Source organism: Natrix helvetica (genome assembly GCF_964273705.1).
Source record: "Natrix helvetica genome assembly, chromosome: 2".
NCBI classification, from domain to species: domain Eukaryota; kingdom Metazoa; phylum Chordata; class Lepidosauria; order Squamata; family Natricidae; genus Natrix; species Natrix helvetica.
The window spans coordinates 71,373,764-71,394,143 of record NC_138552.1 but is presented as its reverse complement, the minus strand read 5'-3'; the positions used below and the strand labels follow the sequence as shown (position 1 = coordinate 71,394,143).

Below are 20,380 nucleotides of genomic sequence, written 5' to 3'. Positions count from 1 at the left end.
CAAGTTGATATCTCTGAAAACATGGAAAACTAAAAGCTTATTTTAAGCAGTTGAAATATGACCCTTTCTGAATCAGTTCAACCCAAGTTACTCTTTGATGGAGAATTTGGATGCTGCTGTCCTGTCCTATTCTTATTCCTGCTGTGCCGTGATTTGTCTTAATATACTGTTTAATAACTTGCTAAACTGGAAAGCATAATTTATAAGCTGCCATGACAGGATTTATATGCTGTGCTAAACCATAATCAAACTATATTATGATGCAATTTGTAAATTCTGTCACGATCTTATGGCACTTAATATTTTTTTATTAATGTTGGTTATTGAAATGTATTTTCCTTGGTTTTCCTGCTTTTCTCACTGGTCATCCATGCAGTCTTTCTGGGAAGCCCAACATCCAACTTCTCTCTAGAAACTGGGTAGTGATAGCATGATGGTTAGCTGCCACAAAAATTCCTATTCGTACAGGAAATTGTTTGACAGTGTTCAAGAATGTACTACCAAAAATGTGTCATCATGTTTAGGGATTGACAACTTTCATATTCCATTACAGTTTTTAAAAGGATATGTAATCTAAGTGCATATGCCTCAATTGAAGGGATGAATTTATTGGTCAGAGTGTGGGGTTATTGATCTTTATGAAGCTATTCTGGAATTTTAAAATTTTGGATGAATTATGTCTAATACTTGTTGTATTTTTATATCTTCAAATTTTAATACAATTTTATATTGAGTTTTATTCAGATGCATGCATAAAATCCTTGTTTCCTCCCTCAAAGCAGATTTGGTTTAAGAAGATGAGCTATTGTTATTTTGAATGAATTAAACAAGACCCCATTTTCTTCAGTGCCATCTACCCCACAGTAAATACATTGCAGCATTAGACACCAGGCAGGAATAATCTCTGCTGCATAAGCAGCTAAAATGTTTTATTAAACAAATTACTATGATTTCAATCTGCCACAAGCATTTTTAATGTGCAGTGTATAAAGAGATGTGTCTGGGGTATGACAAACATTATTGGAGGCAAGCACAAGATTGCTTTATAAATTGGGTAGTGGTAAATCTTTGCTTAAGCCTGAGGTAGATTTTCATTCCTCCTCATATAAATAATATATAACACTTGCTCATTCTTAAAAATGTTTGATGGACTTTGATTTGACCTTAAGCTTTATACTTCTGTGAAGATCCATGAAGATGTATTTATATTTGTGGACATCCATATTACACCAATGGGAATTTTCCTATTCAACAGAGTACTGGCAGAAATATTATTCAACTAAAACATAGTAGATATATGAAATGGGCAGATGGAATCTATTTTTCCAGCAGCCTCCTTCTAACACTGGTCTTTGATAGACTTCCTTCTGAACAACCAGCATGGTATTTTTTTTTTTAAGTAAGAAAAGATTTAAAAATGTTAGAAGGGAAAAGAGGCTATAAATAATACAATGTTGCTTGAATAAAAATAGTTTAAATCACAAAGGTTATTTTATGGTTCCTATATATATGAAAGCTTTCAGAAACATGTATTGTACCCATTACCATAGTAAAGCAAGTAGGATCACAGTATAGAAATCATATACTTGGAATACCCTTCAAAAAAAGGGGGGGCATCATATAGTTTGCCTTGAATAGGCTGCTAAAGCAAGCAAGAAGGGAAAATATGCAATATTTGGGGTCATGGTTTTGGGTCGGGTATCATCATTATGTTGATAATGCTTAACAATATCTCTTGATCCCTGGCTAACCATTTCATATTACTAAGGTCTTGTTCCAGAGTCTGGAGATTGTGAGGATCTGAACAGTGAAGAATAGGCTTAAGTTTATCCCTAAAAGAGCAGTAGTTATGGCTCTTTGATTCTCTTAATATGATGACCTTTCATCTTAGGTACTGAGTGGACTTCAGTATGGCACTCAACTGGTGTAAAAACCAGTTCGTTGACCGCATGCTTCATCTGAGCTCCTGGTTCACCCAAACCAATCCGAAACAACTGAATTCCACCCCTGGTGGATTTTCTGCCTATTTGGGCCATCTGGGACATTCTGTGATTTTCAAGTCCTTCTTGATATCTGTCATCCACTGTACTGAGAGGGTTGGTTTGCTTTGGGTCTCCTTAATTAACCATGTCACCTAGGTGGGCTTCTCTGTTGCAGGACCTGGCCTTTAGAATAATCCCCCCTGGAGTTCTACATGGTTCCTTTGCATGTTGGATAGAAGGGATTTTGAAGTTGTGGGGAATTTGAAGGCGGTAGTTAGGGCGTGATGGCATTGCTCCTTAAATAGAAACTGCTGTATTGTTGGAGCTGCTTTGCATTTACAGCTGTAAAATCATTTTGTAAAACCACTCAAAGTGGTCTGGAATGGGATAGCTTACAAATTCAATAAATAAATGGCAGCAATGATTCAGGCAATAAATAAATAAAGGACAATAATGTTTTATCAAATATATTCCATTATGTTAACCTTACTCAACTAGTTCTCTTCCACTACATTGTTTTACCGTACTTGATTTAAGCTGTCCTCAGTGTTTACATAAGCAAAAAATGAAATAAGTGAAATGATAAAAAATAAATTGTATAGGAGAGAAGGAGGCAAACAACCCCTTTCACAGAATTTGGGGGGGGGGGGGCAAGGGAATTCCAACCATAATGTCTTGCCATTGGCTGGGTTGTCTATTCCTGGTGTAGAAGATAAGAAGTGTAGCATTTTGAGGGGTGGGGGGAAAGAATGCAAATACATAATTAAATATATCTAAAAACTAAAGCTTGCACTGAGTTGAAATAACTCATTTAATTTTAAAGGGAGCTATTCAAGTTCCTAGGAAAAAAAGCTCTTCGCATTATTATTATTTTCAAGTATATCAGTCTGTTTCTAATAAGTAGTTGTGAATTTGCCTATCAAAAGTTGGGGGTCTATAAATTATATCCTGAGGATCCTGGTGGTTTCTTTCCTGTAGGAATCCTTGTCAAACGCTGCTGTTAACTTAGTCATAGCTACTGATTCTAATTAAGTAATAGTAAGGGTTGCCTTTGAAGCTATAATCTATTCCCTTGTGTTCAATAAATAGAATTGCTGCAGTCTGTGGTGTTAATTTCACACTACAGTGGGAGCTCAAAGTTGTTGCCAAATATAATCATAAGTCACAGACAATTTGGATTATTACTGTGGCTCACAGTGCACCGAGAATTGTGGTAGCTTATAATCACTTCTTAAACTCATTAACTGAGTTTTTGAACGATATAACTTTCCTCTCTGCATACATATACAGTATAGTGATGTGTTAGTCTACAAATGAACTGCAGATGCAGAGTAATATCTAGGCTCACTTTTAGAAAAAAATGTGCACAAGAAATGTTAGTGGATTTGGGGATTGTTATATTAATACCACATGTTTAATACAAGCGTAGATGAAACTTCAATGTTTCTTTCCATTGTTAAACATGTAATAATTACAGTATGTTCAAGAATTTATAAAGCATGGATTTTACTGAACCTATAGAAACTATTGTACCAAACCCAATTCAATCATTAGTTGTATCAACAGAGGAGTATATATGTGGGTCTAGATTGAATTGTTGTACTGACCTAGGTTTCCTTAAAAAGCATGAAGCAGAGTCTGCGTTCCAGCAAAACCTCTTTTATTTACACGACTGTGAATCCCTTTCATTCACAGTTAGCAAGGCTTGGCAAACAGTCTTTCAGAGGAATATTTATCAACACGAATCTTATCTCGCTTGGCGAGCTGCCAGATAACTAGTTTCCAAACGCAGGACAAGGCAACACAGTCTCTTATAGTCACACATAGAACTTTCCACTCTTGAAACAACTGAAGGAATGAATTATTTCCTGAAAAAGGCCCCCTCCCCATTCACACCTCTTTTGTTTTCTCAGGGAGAGCCCAATCACCCCCAAGGTGTGGCTTTACTTCCAAGTTGACCCTGCTTTCTTAGTTATTCTTGTCTTCTGGCAGCTATGCACATGCGCACATTGGGAACAGGCTCCAACTGTTCCTCTGCCTCACTGCTATCTAGCTCCCTCTCTGCCTATGCAGAGCCCTCATCTGAGCTTTCCTCAAGCCCGAGGACTGGCCCATGTTCCTCACCAACCCCCTCACTGCCTGAGTCTGCTGCCAGTTCCACTGGCCGCCGGCGGACCACAACAATTGTGGAGTCCTTGGTGCTCTCCAAGCTTGGTTGTTGTTGCAAATGCTTCATTACCCACCTAAGTAACATCATCAGAGCTGGAAGGGAGTGGGATTTGCAATACAAATTGTTTGCATAGCTTACTGTGCTGTTGTTGTTTTCAGGATTGAAATAAGCATAAAATATGACCCTAATCAAGGAACTATCAAGGAGAAAAAACACATTCTATCAACATTGGCAGGGCAAGCGAGTGTCTCTTACCAACACTGTTCTAATTTAATTCATTCCTCTTTCTGGGATTTTTCCTATTTTTTTTTCTTCTGTATTAATAGCTAGCCTATAAAGCATTTGCGCCTTCCCACAATGTGCTTTGGTTTGATAGGCCTCTTGATTTTCCTCTGGCTGATCCAGTCTCATTGAGAGGGAAAAGTAATCCCATTTTTTTATTAGCTGTTTTACTCTATGGGCTGATGGGTGCAGAGCTTCCAAAATATGAATCTTCTCTTTTCCCATTTCCTTCCACACCTGTGTCAAATGTTTTTGGCAGCGGCTGGGCAGAAGGCTTGGATAAGAGGGGTGGAAACAGCACAGATGTCTGCAATTTTTCTAAGCAGCCTTCTCTTCCACAGTCAACAGTGCCAAACTGCAGGCATGACTGGGCAACTGAGATCCTCTCTTTATTTTATTTTTTTAATATATGTTGCAAGCATCTCACGTACGCAAAAAGGGAAAAGGCTTTTCATCCCATTTGCATCCATCATTTTGTCCCTCCCTGTCCTTCCAATGGAAGAGAATATATATAGATAGCAACATTTCTTTCACTTCTCCATTCCTTGAATACTAAGTGTGACATCTTAGTCTGTAAAGTTTTCAAATTTGTAAGTTTGCAATGATATTGGTTTTCTTTCTCAGGAAGCAAACACTACGGATTGAAAACTTTGTTCTTGTACATGCAGACCTGGATTTGGTAGAGTCAATCCAAAGGGCCAATATAAGCTACACTTGCTACTTTGTTAGTTAAAACCATAGACCAGCTTCATAAACATTACTTTGCTGTGTTGGCTAGCAATTTTGGGAGCTGCAGTGCCAGATTCCCTGGAGGGTACCAAGTTGGACAAAGCTATTATGCTTTATTTTGGGGTAGAAATGTACCAAAAGGGTAAATACTTCAAGGAATGCTGTTAATCCCATGGCTCAAAAAAGTAATTTTCTTATGGCTAAGGGGAAAAATTGAAATGTTTGGTGTTTTGTCCTATTGCTTTGAAGGTAGATTCTTGGGAATTCAAGAGATTGATATTTGTTTGTACAGCCCTATATAAACCCATCTGAGAAGCAGGTGGGTTAATGCCAGGAAGTGCCTACATAATGAATTGGACTAGGATTTCTGTATAATGTTTACATTAGTTAAGGCTCATCCACATCTGAATAATTTATATCATTACTATTAATAAAAAAATTGTTATGTGTTCATGTCCTTCATTGGTGGAAAATTTGGGCATTTTAGTTTAATGAGAAAGCACTAGAAATACATCATAACTTTCTCTATGTGTGTGTGTGTGTGTGTGTGTGTGTGTGTGTGTTGTATTTGTGCTGATGAATAAATAAAGGGAGACTAGTATGGATCCATTTCAAGCTATTTAGCTCTCATCAGCTAGCCATACCCTTACTGGGATTTGAACCTGGGATGTGTTACATATTAGGCAGATTTGTTAGCCACTACATAATCTATCATCTATCTGTCTGTCTGTCTGTCTGTCTGTCTGTCTGTCTATCCATCCATCCATCCATCCATCCATCTATCCATCTCTGTCTGTCTGTCTGTCTGTCTGTCTGTCTGTCTATCTATCTATCTATCTATCTATCTATCTATCTATCTATCTCTATCTCTATCTCTAATCTATCTATCTATCATCTATCTATCTATCTATCTATCTATCTATCTATCTATATCTATATCTATCTATCTATCTATATATCTATATATATCTATATATATCTATATATATCTATATATATCTATATATCTATCTATCTATCTATCTATCTATCTATCTATCTATCTATCTATCTATCTATCTATATATATATATATATATATATATATATCAATTATAGCAATAATAATGTGAAAGTAAGTCATAGGCACAATTTGGTGGGCCAGCTTCTAAGGCTGGAAAGTATCTATTAATCAAATAGTGATTATTTCTTTCTATTTTAATTGCAAAAAACCCCATTCAACTATGCTGTAAATCTATTCATAAAGAAGCTATATATTTAATCAAAAAGAGCCCTGAGTCCACCTGAGTTGGACAGTCAATGAATACTAATAAATAAATAAAACCTCGACATAGATCCATATTACAATATGTATGAGGTTTCAAGTTCTCCAAAATTCTTCATCCATCATAAAAGCATTGCCTCTCATATTTATTTTTCTGTCCTTATATTCTGCCTCAAATCAATGATGAGGCAAATGTCTGGTCCACAACAGAAGCTCATCAGGATGTTACAAGTCTTCAGCTGGACAATTACAGAATTCCATCTGAAAGGGCTCAGGTGCTAAGACACCAAAATAGCATAAGTAACATCAAAAAGCAACACCAGGACATTGGTGCCCCTAAAGTTGAGAAGGCCAGGATATTTTTATATATTTATTCATTTTTTTAATCAACTTTATATGGCTTCCCATCTCCCAAAAAGTGACTCTTAAGTAGGATTTATTAAATAGTCCCAAGAACCAATTGAAGAACCATAAAATAGGGAGATTCAATTAATTTTTTGGGGATCCAAAAAAATCTATTTGAAGATTTGTAGGATCCTTTTTACAGGTTGTTCACAATGCTAAGTTCACAAGAAATGGGAAGTCTGTGTTTGATGTAATTGTCAAAGAGGATTTTGGAAAGAAATACTATTCATATTAAAAATGACAACTCATTATACTGTAAATGCCTTGGTTAACTAATTTAGATTGGTTAAATATAACACCAATGGTGCTGGACTGATAATATAATAGCCACAGTAACAAAATAAAAAAATACTTTGTTTCAGTTCATGTTTACTGTAGCTACCAAATAAGTAAACAGTTTTTCCTAAGTAAAATTTTACAGTACTGTATTATAATTCAGTGACTTTAGAAAGTAAGGAAGATGACCTTGACCTTGAGGGAGATAAAGTAAATTCTGTTACCAAAGCAATGCTGAGATGAAACATAGCTTACATTCATAACAGATAGAAACTACAAAAGGCACAGACAGATACCTCTAATTCACAGGATAAGAAGAGAGGGGAGGTGGTATAATACAATCCAACTTGCAAGATTGTAGTGTGTCTGTGTGCGCACTGGTACGGGCATACCAGTTGGTGAAATTTAGCGTGCCTTCCCGTATCCCTTCTTCTGGAGGCCCCATACCAGAATGCTCCCTCACCTAGCCTGCCCCCCCCTGCTCGCTCCCCCTGCCCACCTGGTCACCTCTCACTCGCTTACCCTGCCCATCCACACCATGCTTGCCCCGCCCACCTACTTCCTTTGCCTGCGCAGCCAAGGCTCTGAGGCTACAGGTGGCCGGGGAGGGAGGGGAATGCTGCCCGTCTGCCTGCCCCCTCCAGAAGAAACAGGGGGGCCCTAGGACGGTCAGCAGCCCAAGCACCAGTGCCATGTGACTACTCTGGGGGCACAGCACCTGCCTGGACAAGGCTGCAGCCGGCAACAGGACATGAAGATAAGCCATCCAGCAGAGTGTTGCGAGGTCAGTGGGTTGGCAGGAAGATTGTGCTGAGCTGGACTGGGGGCGGCAGGAAGGCCGGGGTCGAGGCTATGCCCACGTACCGGCAAAAAACCTAATATCCCGCTGTCCCGGAACTGTGCCACGAGGTAAGGGAAGCAGATCTTGTGAGAGACCTTCCCTCCCGCTTCAGAGCACCCATGTGGGGAGATAGGGCAGCCTGGTTTGAACATGGGCCCGCGGCAGTGCCTCCTTCACTCATTGGGGCAGGTGGAGAAAGAAAGAAGCATGCGAGAAAGCACCCCCACTGCCCGTGAAGGAGGCAAGCAGCAGGCTCCTTTGCCCTTGGCTATGCATACCTCCTTTCTTTCTCTGCCTGCCTCCTTCACTCGTTCAGGCAGGCGGAGAAAGAAAGGAGGTGCACGTAGCCGAGGCACAGGAACCTGTTACTTGCCTCCTTCACGCGTTCAGGCAGTGCAGGTGCTTTCTTGCACGCCTTCTTTCTTTCTCCGCCTGCCAAACCGAGTGAAGGAGGCAGGCGGAGAAAGAAAGAAGGTGAGTGAGAAAACACCCCCACTGCCCAAATGCGTGAAGGAGGTAAGCGACAGCTCCTTTGCCCTTGACTACGCGCACCTCCTTTCTTTCTCCACCTGCTCAAATGAGTGAAGGAGGCACTCACTGGCCACTAAACCACCTGTTAGCCAACATTCAAACCAGCCAGCTTCCTCTCTCCCGGAATGGGTTCTCTGGAGGAGGAGGGAAGGTCCCTCCCAAAACCTCGCTTGTCCTGGTGGCACCCCAGCAATAGCAGCTGAGCGAGGAAAGGACGAATTCTGGGAGTTGAAGTCCACAAGTCTTAAATCTGTCAAGTTTGAACACCCCTGGGGTTTTTTTCCAAAGGGTTAGGGGTGCAAGGGTCTTGTAACTTGACAGCTTTAAGACTTGCGTGCTTCAAATGCCAGAGTTTCTGAGCCAACATTTTGGTTGCTAAGCAAGAGCGTTGTTAAGTGAGTTTCACCACATTTAACAAGTTGGCCACAACCACCCAGTCACATTGCTGGCAAGCCACTCCCACCCAGTCACATGGCCAGCAAGCTACTCCCACAAAACAGGCCACACCTACAGAATAGGTTCTAAAAAAATTTATTACCCACCACTGGTGTGTGTGTGTATACGTATACTATATATGTATATGTGTGTGTATATATGTGTGTGTGCGCGCGCGCACACACACACACACACACATATATACGATAAAACACAAATCAAAGGAGGAAGGAACAAAGGAAGGAACGAAAGATACACAAAGCTAAAGGTAAGAAATATGACTTCTGACCTTTTTAACCAATAATAACACTCTTATAATCCATCCTTCCTCTCGAATATTATACAATTTCCTTCATTTAATTCACATCTTTCTTAATCTTCAAATTCATAAATTGTATTTTTTTCCTCCTTTTAGCAAACAGTCCATGCAAGGTTTCCAAATTATAATCACTTTCAATGAAAGTAATGTTAGCTTTTCCATGGAGTTGATTCCATGATCTACCTGTGGGGCTGAAAGTGATTTAAAACTTTCATTGTTGCTTACCATCCTTATGGTGTCATTTAAGAAATTGTGTGATGTCAAATAACAAAAATGTAATTAAGTTTTAGATATGGAAGAAACAAGAAAAATCCTTTTTGATCAGGGAAACACATAACCACCTCATTAGTTTTGTTTATTTACTTGTTTGTTTATTTTTGTTTACTAGTTGGTCTAGTACTTCTGTAGCTAGTAAAAACATTTCTATCAAATTCACTATCTTATGCATTCAGTACAGGTATACCAATTTTCTGCTTCATAGTTTTCTCAATTTTCTTATTGTTCTTTCTATGATTGTTTTGCCGTTTGTTACAGGTGCTTTTATATCATTTTATTCATTGCATAACCCAAAGAATAGAAGAGCAAATAAAAAGTTGCACCTTATTTCAGATGTGAGAACAGTGACAAAGATAAGTCTTATAAACACTTAAAATTATGATAAAAAAGCAATGTTGAAATGTGATATGTAATAATAAATGGAGAATGAATAATAAGGTAACAATAGATACATTAACTGTGACCAGTTTCTATTAGCAGGTAATGTAGTAAAAATGACTTTTGATATTTCTTTGTTCTTCCAGCTTCCATGCTGCCAATTGATATACCGTATAACTTTATGTAGTAATAAACAAAAGTACCTCAATAAATAAAACACTTGCTGAAGTTTTGCTATCTAATCTAAACTTTTGATTAGATTGACTGAGGCTTACCTTTCAAATGTAGAAAGATTAAATACGTGTGTAAGCGCTATCAGATCTTTCCATACATATAATCAGAATAATAAATATCTCAACTTCCCCAAAACACAATCACAAAGCAGGCACTGGGGCCAGGGAGTAGCTTCCTCGTCTCCTTCCTTCTGTGTTGTTTTGTGTAATTTAAGTAAGAAAAAAGAACATTAGACTACTCTGGGCAGGTGGTCTGTGCTACTGAAATTAGCAGATGCTAAAAATGAATGGCATTTCTTTAGATTATGAAGCAGGGGTGGGTTCCTGCCAGTTCTAACCTCTTCTATAGAAGAGGTTCTACAAATCTACAGTGCCGTTTAGAACTGGTTCCATCTCCCTCCCCCCGCCTGTCCGCACATCATCAAGATGAAGAGTGAGAAGAGGAATTCTGGGAGTTGAAGTCCACAAGTCTTAAAGCTGTCAAGTTTGAACACCCCTCGAAGGTGGTTAGAGGTAGCCCTGATGACCTCCACCATGGCAGAGGCGGTCATCAAAGTGCTACGGAGACTTTTCTCCACACACGGTCTGCCCGACATCCTGGTCTCTGACAACGGGCCCCAATTCATGGCCATGCAATTCGAGACTTAGCAAGTCAGGGAATCAGGCATGCCCTGGTCGCGCAAGCACAGACATGCTTGTGTGCATGCACATACATGAGCACATGCGCAGATATGCAGACATGCTCTGACTGACATACACATATGCGCTGATATGCGTGGACATATGTGCATGTGCAGTAGAAACCCAAAGACCAGGTGGCTGGCGGGAGGCAGGGCATCCCAATACCGGCAGCTCTCCCAGAGGTGAAATCTTTTTCTTTCGTGAGCTTCTGTTTTGTCATTTGCAGGGAAACAGAAGCTCACGAAAGAAACGCCATGGAGATCTGACCTGGGCCGATGGTGTGACTGCCAGTAGAGAGGGCACTGCATGCCACCTCTGGCATGCGTGCCATAGGTTCACCATCACGGTTCTAGATTGTGTCTACCTTGAATCTCTTCCTCCCTCACCCTACCAGGTCAGGACTGTTTAATCATAGCTACGGAAATTGTGACTGGATGATTAGTCAGTATCTTTTTTTAAATGTATTTTAAGAACTTTTATCTTATAATTGAGTGCAGGTAGTCCTTGAATTATGACTGATTATTTCATGACAGTTCAGAGCATTACAATGGAATAGAAAAAAAAAGTTATTTACAACCGAAATCAAAGTTACTAGTGTTGTACCATCCCTGTCATCACATGATCATGATCCGCCTTGCGTTTACAATAATTGCAGCATGCGGCAGTCACATGGTTACAATTGGTGACCTTCCCAGCCAGCGAACAACAAGCAAAATCTATGGGGAAGCTGGTTTCACTTAATGACTGTATGATTCATTTAAGACCGTGTACCTTATTTTTCTGGAGTATAAAACACATCGGAATATAAGACGCACCAAAGTTTTGAAGAGGCAAATTAAAAAAAAAATTGCACTCTGCAAACCTCCCAAAAATGGCCTGTTTTTTCGTAAAAACGACCCCCCCCTTTTTTTAAAGGGCATTCATAGCCTTTAGGAGGCTTGTAAAGAGCTCCTGGGGGAATAGGGGCGTACAAGCAAAAAACAGGCTGTTTTTCGTGAACATGGGCCCATTTTTTGTCAAAAAAAGGGCATGGATGACCCTTAGGACAGCCTGTTTTTTGCTCCAACTCCCAGGAGCTCTCTGAAAGCCTTCTAAAAGCTATGCACAGCCATTTTGGTGAAGGGGGCGGGGTTTCAGGAGGCAAAAAATGCTGTATTCAGTGTATAAGACACACCCATATTTTCAGCCTCTTTTTTGAGGGGAAAAAGGTGCATCTTATACTGCGAAAAATAAATTAACTTAACAATCATGGTAAAAATGGTCCTAAAATTGGGTCTTGTGCATGATGACTTGCCTAATGATTGTTTCGGTTACTAATCAGGAAACTCCAGTCCTGTCTGCAGTCATATATTGAGAGCTACCTATACTGCATTGTAACATTTAAAATTTTTAGAAGGGTCTATTAACAATATTATTAATATCCAACTTACTATGGTGAATTTAGAAAAAAAATGTAAAAATGAATAGCCTTGCATAGCAGAGAAAAAGAGAGCAATAGCACTTAGACTTATATACCGCTTCATAGTGCAGCCCTAAGCAGTTTACAGAGTCAGCATATTGACCCTAACAATCTGGGTCCTCATTTTACAGACCTCAGAAGGATGGAAAACTGAGATCCATTTTAGGTTAGGTGACTTCTTAGCCATTAAACTGATATTCATTTTACTGCAGAAAGTATAAAAAAGAAGCAACTGAAACATTAACAGCTGGCATTTAAATATCACAGGGATTATAAATTTATGGACAATTTATGTATATACCTAGTTTTATATCTGTTTTGGTTTTTTAATTTTATGCAGTCTTTTTTGTGTGCTCTTGTTTAGTTGTGTTTTGTTTATATATATTTTGGGGTCTGCATTTTAATGTTTTGAATAAAAATAAAACAAATGGGGGGAGAGCATCACAAGAATTATAAATTAATGAATGGGATGGTGAGATCAGTGGTGAAAAAAAGTCAACTGTTTCAATGTGCCCAATCCATATGGTAAGGAAGCATCATTAATTCCTCCATGAAGTTGAGATCTCCAGTCACAGTTCAGGAAAATATGTCAAAGCTGAGTTGTTTTTGGTGCCACCCACTGTGATTTACTCCGCCAGCATTCTGCAAAGCTCATTTGTTTTAGTATGGATCACATGCTAGCAGATCTTATTTCAGGGTGACCCTTGGGAATGCGTTATTCATTTGCATGAGATTTACAATAACATTATCACTGAAGGCAAGTAAAAGAAAACTCTCCAAAACATTCAATTGACTTGCTTTTCATACTACTCTTGCCAAAGCAGGTAATATAAAAACCAGACAAAAATGGCATATACAGTGACTGGAAATGTTTAAAATGGGGCTTACTTTTGCTTTTGTTTTTAAATGAGGAATAAATTTCATAAAAAACAAGTCCAAGTGAGATTTCCAAAGAAAGCTTTTCCACTTTCTTCAACTCACTTAATTTAAGGCCAGAGGATATCTTACCAAAGTGAAATGAAATGTTTAAAATCATCATACTATATTACACTACCATATGAGGGAATGAGGGAAGATGGGGGAGAGAGGGGGGGGAGAGAAGGAAGGAAGGAAGGGTATTTTAATTTCCTAGTAACTGCTGTCTAAAGACATAAATCTCATAATCCCTCTATAAAGCATGCAGATCCTTTGTAAATGTTTTTTTTTTTAATCGAGCAGAAAAAAGTTATCATCCCAGTAGCAGGTTCTGCCTACTTCACATACACGAATCAGTGTGAAGTATAGAATACTGCAGCCACCATATAAATCCAATAAAACAAACAAACAAACAACAAACCATCATCCTATTATCTTCTAAATGGTGGACTATAATTCAGTATAGACTTTGATTGGATATTCTACTTCAATATATCTGGATAAACTCTGTTTTAAAGTATTTTATTAAGTCGCATAACAGAACAGAAACATTCAATTATCAAAGCTTTTCAAGACTAAATCTTTTCACCAAATATATGGTTTTTGTGGGGTCCCTGGTGCTCTTTGAGTTTGGTTGTTTTCTTGCAGATATTTCTTTACCAAACTAGATAGCATCTTCAGTGCTAGAAGGGAATGGGGTTTGCTCTCTTTTTATATACTATGGCTTGTATATATTTAATTTTAAAAGATAGAAATTAAAAAAGATAGGAATTGAGACAGTAGTGAAAATGAATGTTTCTTTCCTTTTTCAAATGAAATTCTTGGAAAAGAAATAAATAACATGCAATGACGATAGCAATGAAACAAAAATGACACAAAGCAAGGATAAAGTGTAGACGAAGTGAAAACCAGAAAACATTAGCAAAAATAAAATTGAGAAAAGGGAAAGGAAAAGCATGAATAATAAAAATGAGATGTTCTGAGATAAAACAAATGAGATAAGACATTATCATTGTTCTCAAACTATTGTATACCGTGTGTGTGTGTGTGTGTGTGTGTGTGTGTGATTAATTCTATGAAGTATTATGTTGTAGTTATATAAAATTCTATTTAGCATATTTAGGACACAAACTTTTCCCCTGTGTAAACTGATAATACTATTTAAAATCCATAAACAAATGCACTTTTAGAAATGATTACCACCAGAATCTTAGTTTTCTAATACCTTTACATTTAAATAGCCTTGTTGTGACATATTTTCATACATAAAATGCCTCTGAAAGGTTGAACGAACTTGCCATTTGTTTCTAAAGCCTTCAGCAGCATATTCATCAATTGGAAAAAGTTACTGGCAGTGCTGGAGGCAGCTTCAGAGGTAATGCAAAATGATGCAATGAACTAAATACTATATACCTCACTATATACTAATCTCACTGAGGCAAAATGTAGTCACTTCACAAATATTTAAAGAATATCAAGGCTGTTAGACTGTAAAACTAGAAGCCCTCATGATTCACCACAAAATATTAATGAATATGTATCATCAATATTGAATTAAAGAAGTTTTTCCCCCCAAAAAAATAGAATACTGATGAATCTTTCCCCCCTCCCCAAGATTCTATTTAATATGCCCCTTTACATTGATTAATAAACTGTACAGTAACTATTACAAATTGAAAATTTCTGTTAGAACAATTATTTCCATTAAAAATACAATAGCAACAGCCCTTAGACTTAAATACCCTTGATGATACTTTATAACATTCTCTGGGAGGTTTACAATGTCAGCATATTACCCTTAATAATCTCGGTCCTCATTTTACTGACCTTAGAAGGATGGAAGTCTAAGTCAACCTTGAACCTGTTAGGATCAAACTGCAGGCTGTGGACAGAGTTTGCCTGTAATTCTGCATTATTACCACTTTGCCACCAAGGCTCCTGCAACCATCTATCAAGCATTTGAAACTCAGTATTAGTTTAGGGTAAACTTCGCTCATGATATTGTAAGATTTCCTTGTCTAATATAAATATTATTTTCAAAATCTGCCAATCCCATGTAAGATGGAATCATTTCATCAATGTCTTCTTCTTTTCATCATTACACCAGTAAAAAAAGAAAAAGAACTGATGAATAAAATAGTCTTCCTTAGCTCTCTTCAATCTACAATTATTACTTTCATTGCAGAAGCAAAGGTTTACCATTAGCAGAAGGCAAAATTATATCTTTATAATTTTTAATAATTTTTCTTCTTTTTGCATTTCTTTGGTATTCCTTTGTATTAGTGAAAATGGATGATTTCATAGTATTTTAAGTGAATAATAGTTTGTATATAAAAATATTGATACAGTTACTCAAACACTGCAGAGTTTTGTGATAATATTTAAGACTAAGCCAAAATTATCCTGCCAAATTATCAGGCAGGCTTCATAATAATATTTTTAGCAAATATTATATGCTTAAGCATATTTACATTCTTCTTCTTTTTATACTTAGCTCTGAAATATGAAGAAAATGCCATGTTACAGTTATATATTATAATTATACTTTTGAATAAATATCTTTCTTGGCTTAGAATTATCTTTTATTTCCTAGTGTAATTTCACTTAGTTTAGTGCAGTGGTAGCATTAACATTTTTACATACCAAAGATTCTATGAAACCAGTGGTGGGTTTCAAATTTTTTTAGAACCTCTTCTGTAGGTGTCGCCTGCTTTGTGGGAGTGGCTTGCTGGCCATGTGACCAGGTGGGAGTGGCTTGCCAGCCATGTGACTGGGTGGGCATGGCCAACTTGTAAAATGTGGTGAAACTCACTTAACAAAGCTCTTGGTTAGCAACCAAAATGTTGGTTCAGAAACTCTGGCATTTGAAGCACGCAAGTCTTAAAGCTGTCAAGTTACAAGACCCTTGCACCCCTAACCCTTTAGAACCCCCCCGGGGGGGTGTTCAAACTTGACAGCTTTAAGACTTGTGGACTTCAACTCCCAGAATTCCTCCTCTCACTCTTCATCTTCATGATGTGTGGACAGGCGGGGGAGGGAGCTGGAACCGGTTCTAAACAGCACTGTAGATTTGTGGAACCTCTTCTATAGTAGAGGTCCGAACTGGCAGGAACCCATCCCTGTATGAAACTGGGAATTGGGGACATTCTAAAATACTTAGTTTTGAAGGATACTAGGTTGGAGAAAAAAAAACACATGTCAAGCGTTTCACAATATCTACTGCAGTGGTGCACAAGCTAGGGAGCATATATAGCTGGGATGGCTAACCATTTCCGGAGCGAGTGCCCAAAGCGGCACCATGTGGCATTTGTGCCATAGGTTCCCCATCATAGACATATAATCTAGCAACCACAATTTTGTACACTTTATTTTGCACACTTGAAGGGAAAATGGCAGAAGCTAAAGTTATCCAGTTGCCTTTTAAAACTTCTGAACTCCCCCTTCGCAAATGGCCCACCCCAATTTTAGGCACGGCTCCTGATATGGCAGATAAATCCTTACATGGTTCTTGTTGTCCAAAGTTGCACACTTCTTTTGTATTGGTTGCCTTAGCAACCTTCTCCTGGGCCTTAAGTTTTTGAAGGGCCTGCACTTGCTCTATCGCACTTGGTGCATTCTATTTAACATTTCAAAAGCAGTCTTATTCTCAGGAATTCTAGATGAATCCCTAATAAAGCACTGTGTTAAAGTTGGGCAAAGGTGGAAAAATTAATGTTAGCTAGAACAGAATACAATTGAAAATGTTACATTATCCTCCCTTGCTGATGAGACAGATAACATCCGTTCAGGAGGGTGGAAACCCTTTCTTTCTCTCAGCTGAATTTCCTGAGCCACTTCCACTTCTTTCGGATTCTTTTTCTCTGCATAGGGGAGAGGCAAAGAGTAATAACTGCTATATATCCGTGTATGGTGAGAAAGCCAATCCATGCAGGATGAAGGACTCTTACATTTTGCCTTCTTTGGTATTAAAAAAAAAGTCTCCATTCGGCATTAGGAAATAATGTTTCCTAGTACTGTTTATCTCGTGCTCAGCTGATGACTAAAGAAGAAAGTTCAGTTCTAAAAAAAATAGCTCAATTTCTGTGTATTATGAAGCAGAATTACCTCAAAGTACTTGAGTAAATAAATATTTGCAATGTTTGTACTCTGGGGACAATCTCCCTCTCTTTTTTTCTTTTTAATGGCTCAAAATGGGAGGGAAAGTGCAAATATTTTTCCTCCCCATTTCTGTCTGCTCAGTGTATCCAAGCAGGGCTTTCAAAATGCTAGAGTTTCCATCATTAACATTAATATTAAATTCACTTAACATTGAAGGGATAATAGGCCTTTTCAGTAAGTTTAAAAACAGTGAATCTTTAAAGCCCAATAAAATAATATCGAACTCATTACAGTAAAGCAAATCAACAAGTAAACTTTGAACCTAATAGGTTATTCCAGGTCTTTCCATTGTTGTTCAAAATGGAGGTATAACTCAGTGATCTGAAAAAAAGCTTCAGTGCTGTTAAAAGGAGTCACTTGCATCATGATATTTCACACAGGACAAAAACTAATACTTATATTGCAGCCTGTGACACAAACATGCAAACTACACAATGCTACCCCTTGCTTCTCCCTCTATGCACACTCATGGTTCCAGGGGAAACATATTCACTAAGAAAGTACAAAGTAGATAGGTAGACCCAGAATTTAATGAAAGACAGCATGCTATACTGCAACATGAATAAACTGCTCCAAAGAAAACTGTAAATAGGCACCCATAAAACTAAGACCTTTCCCATCTTCCACAAACCAAGAGAACAAAATCTTTATTTGAAAACTTTATCAAAAATTCCAAACTTTTTTGCAAGGGTATACAAGTAGGCAGAAACAAGGAATCATATTTTCTGTGTCTAACTGAAAAAAATGGATTGATTGATTGATTGATTGACATCAAGTTAATTTGACTCTTAGTGACCACCAAGATAGATTTTCTTCACAAATATCTCTCTAACTTGGTAATTTAGATACCTTAGGTCTGGTGTACCCTTTGCCATTGTAACTGAGCCCATCTACCTTACCGCTGGTGTTCTCTTGTTCCTCTTCCACCTTTCCCAACATTAGAACCTTCTGTGTCTGAAGTAAGATAATTTGAGACTGCCTGGAAGTTGAGTCACAGCAACTGGACTTATTTTATTGTTGGTTGGAGATGTTTCAGTGCCCATCCAAGCAGCTTCTTCAGTATGAGAAAGTTGGTTAGGGGAATCTGAGTAGGCAGAGACCCACTGGAATGTGCCTACTCCTAAAATTCTTAGGGGTGTTCCCACACCATCCTCAGGATTCCTTCCCCAAAGTTGTGGCAATATCTTGATGAAGATTCTCATTCATCTAGGTAGAATTGTCAAGAAGTTGAGTCACGGCAACTGGACTTACGCTTATTGGAGACCAACAAGAAAATAAATCCAGTTGCCATGACTCAACTTCCAAACAATTCTACCTGAATGAATGGGAATCTTCATCAACATAATTTGAAACTGTTCATTTCTGCCTCAAGTGAGAATCGGGGTTAATTTGTTGATTTATCTGTTTGTTTCCTTGGCTGTCCAGAGTATTCTCATGAGTTTCAAAATTTCAAAAGCATCAATATCCTTTGTATCCTGCTTCTTCAAAGTCCAGCTCTATGTATGTCAACCACTAAAACTGAGATTATTGTTGTTCTAGAGGGAGACCGGAGGGACAGGACTGAGGCAACATGGATTTAACACAACTTGTGTTTATTGAAACATTAACAAGGTTAACAGCAGCTCTGAACCGGCAACAATGCGCCGCCCCTTTGACAGCTCTTTATATACCCGCTGTCAAATGGGCAGCCAATCCGGATGCTTTACTCTCTCGCTCTAATGTCAAGCCTCCAGCCAATCCCCAACGGGCTTGCATTGGCATGACACAACAATTGCATTATGAGAACCTTAAACATAATGCTAGGTAAATAGATCTTTATTTAGTTGAAGCTTCTGAAAATGTTCATTTGAAATGGTGCTAAAATGAATGATGGCACCAGGGCCTGTGGAAGAAGTATAGAATATGGAGTCCTTTCCTAATAAATATGTACACTGATACCTCAACAAAGCTGAACAAAATTTCAGAGACTTACTTTTCTAGAATTCTACCATTTCTTGTTCATTATCCCATGGATTTGCATAGATAAATCCAGACATAAAAATAAGCTACTGATATAATGAGCTCCATAGGTGCATGTATACAAGCACACACACACACACACACACACACATAGATAAAAGTGTAAGTTTGTAGATTTAGCCATTGAAATTCAAAGCCAGTCTCTTAAGCGTAGGGTATTTACAGAATATAAGCTTCTTCGCTAACAATATTGGTCATGCTGACTAGAAATACTAAAAACATCTGGTTTCCAGATGATCACAATACAACTGATGGACACCAGCTTGAAATATACTGGGTTGTATTATGTACAGGCTAGCAAATTAGAATAAAATAGAAAGAACAAAATATGTGTGAGACAATTTATCTTCTGTATCATTTTTTTTTCAATTGTATAATCCAGCTGGTTCTCTTTTAAAAAAAATCCATGATGAACTATTGATCAGTATTATAATTTATGGAACACTAATCCTAAGCATCTCAGCAGATGAAAACACCTGGGCAATTTTGTCTGAACTTGAAATCTAACAAAGGGGAGGCCATTTACCAGTAGCAAAGAATATCAGGACTGCGAGATAGACTTGGAACTAAAAAAGACCCTAAAATATCCCTGAAAAAGAAATGGCAAACTACTTTTGCTTTGTTTCCAGGAAAAGCTATATTAATGTGTTCAAGAATTCATCAGTTAAGTCTGAATTGAACTAGACTTTACATGACCCATAGCAAATCATTAAATTTCAGTGAGACTTCATGCAAAGTAAAAGCCACTGTCTACTAGGACATACAGGTAGTCCTCACCTTATGACAACAATTGAGTCCAAAATTTTCATTGGTAAGCTGTGAAATGAGTTTAACTTTATGACCTTTTGCCACAGTTGTTAAGTGAATCACTACAATTGTTAAGTCAGTAATATGGTTGGTAAGTGAATCTGGCTTCTCCATTAACTTTGCTTGTCAGAAGGTTGCAAAAAGGAATCACATGAGCCCAACACACTATAAGTGTCATGAATGCATCCAATTGCCAAGCATCCACATTTTGATCACATGA

The 20,380-nt window shown here is 38.0% G+C and overlaps 1 long non-coding RNA gene across 1 annotated transcript in view; it reads right to left on the bottom strand.

Annotated features, from left to right (window-relative positions):
- The window catches only part of LOC309388382, a 28,061-nt gene extending 11,360 nt beyond the window's left edge, over nt 1-16,701 (bottom strand). The window contains exon 1 of the long non-coding RNA XR_014174770.1: nt 16,678-16,701. This is a non-coding gene — a long non-coding RNA (uncharacterized lncRNA). The remainder of the gene's footprint in view (nt 1-16,677) is intronic.
- Between the last annotated feature and the right edge of the window lie 3,679 nt (nt 16,702-20,380).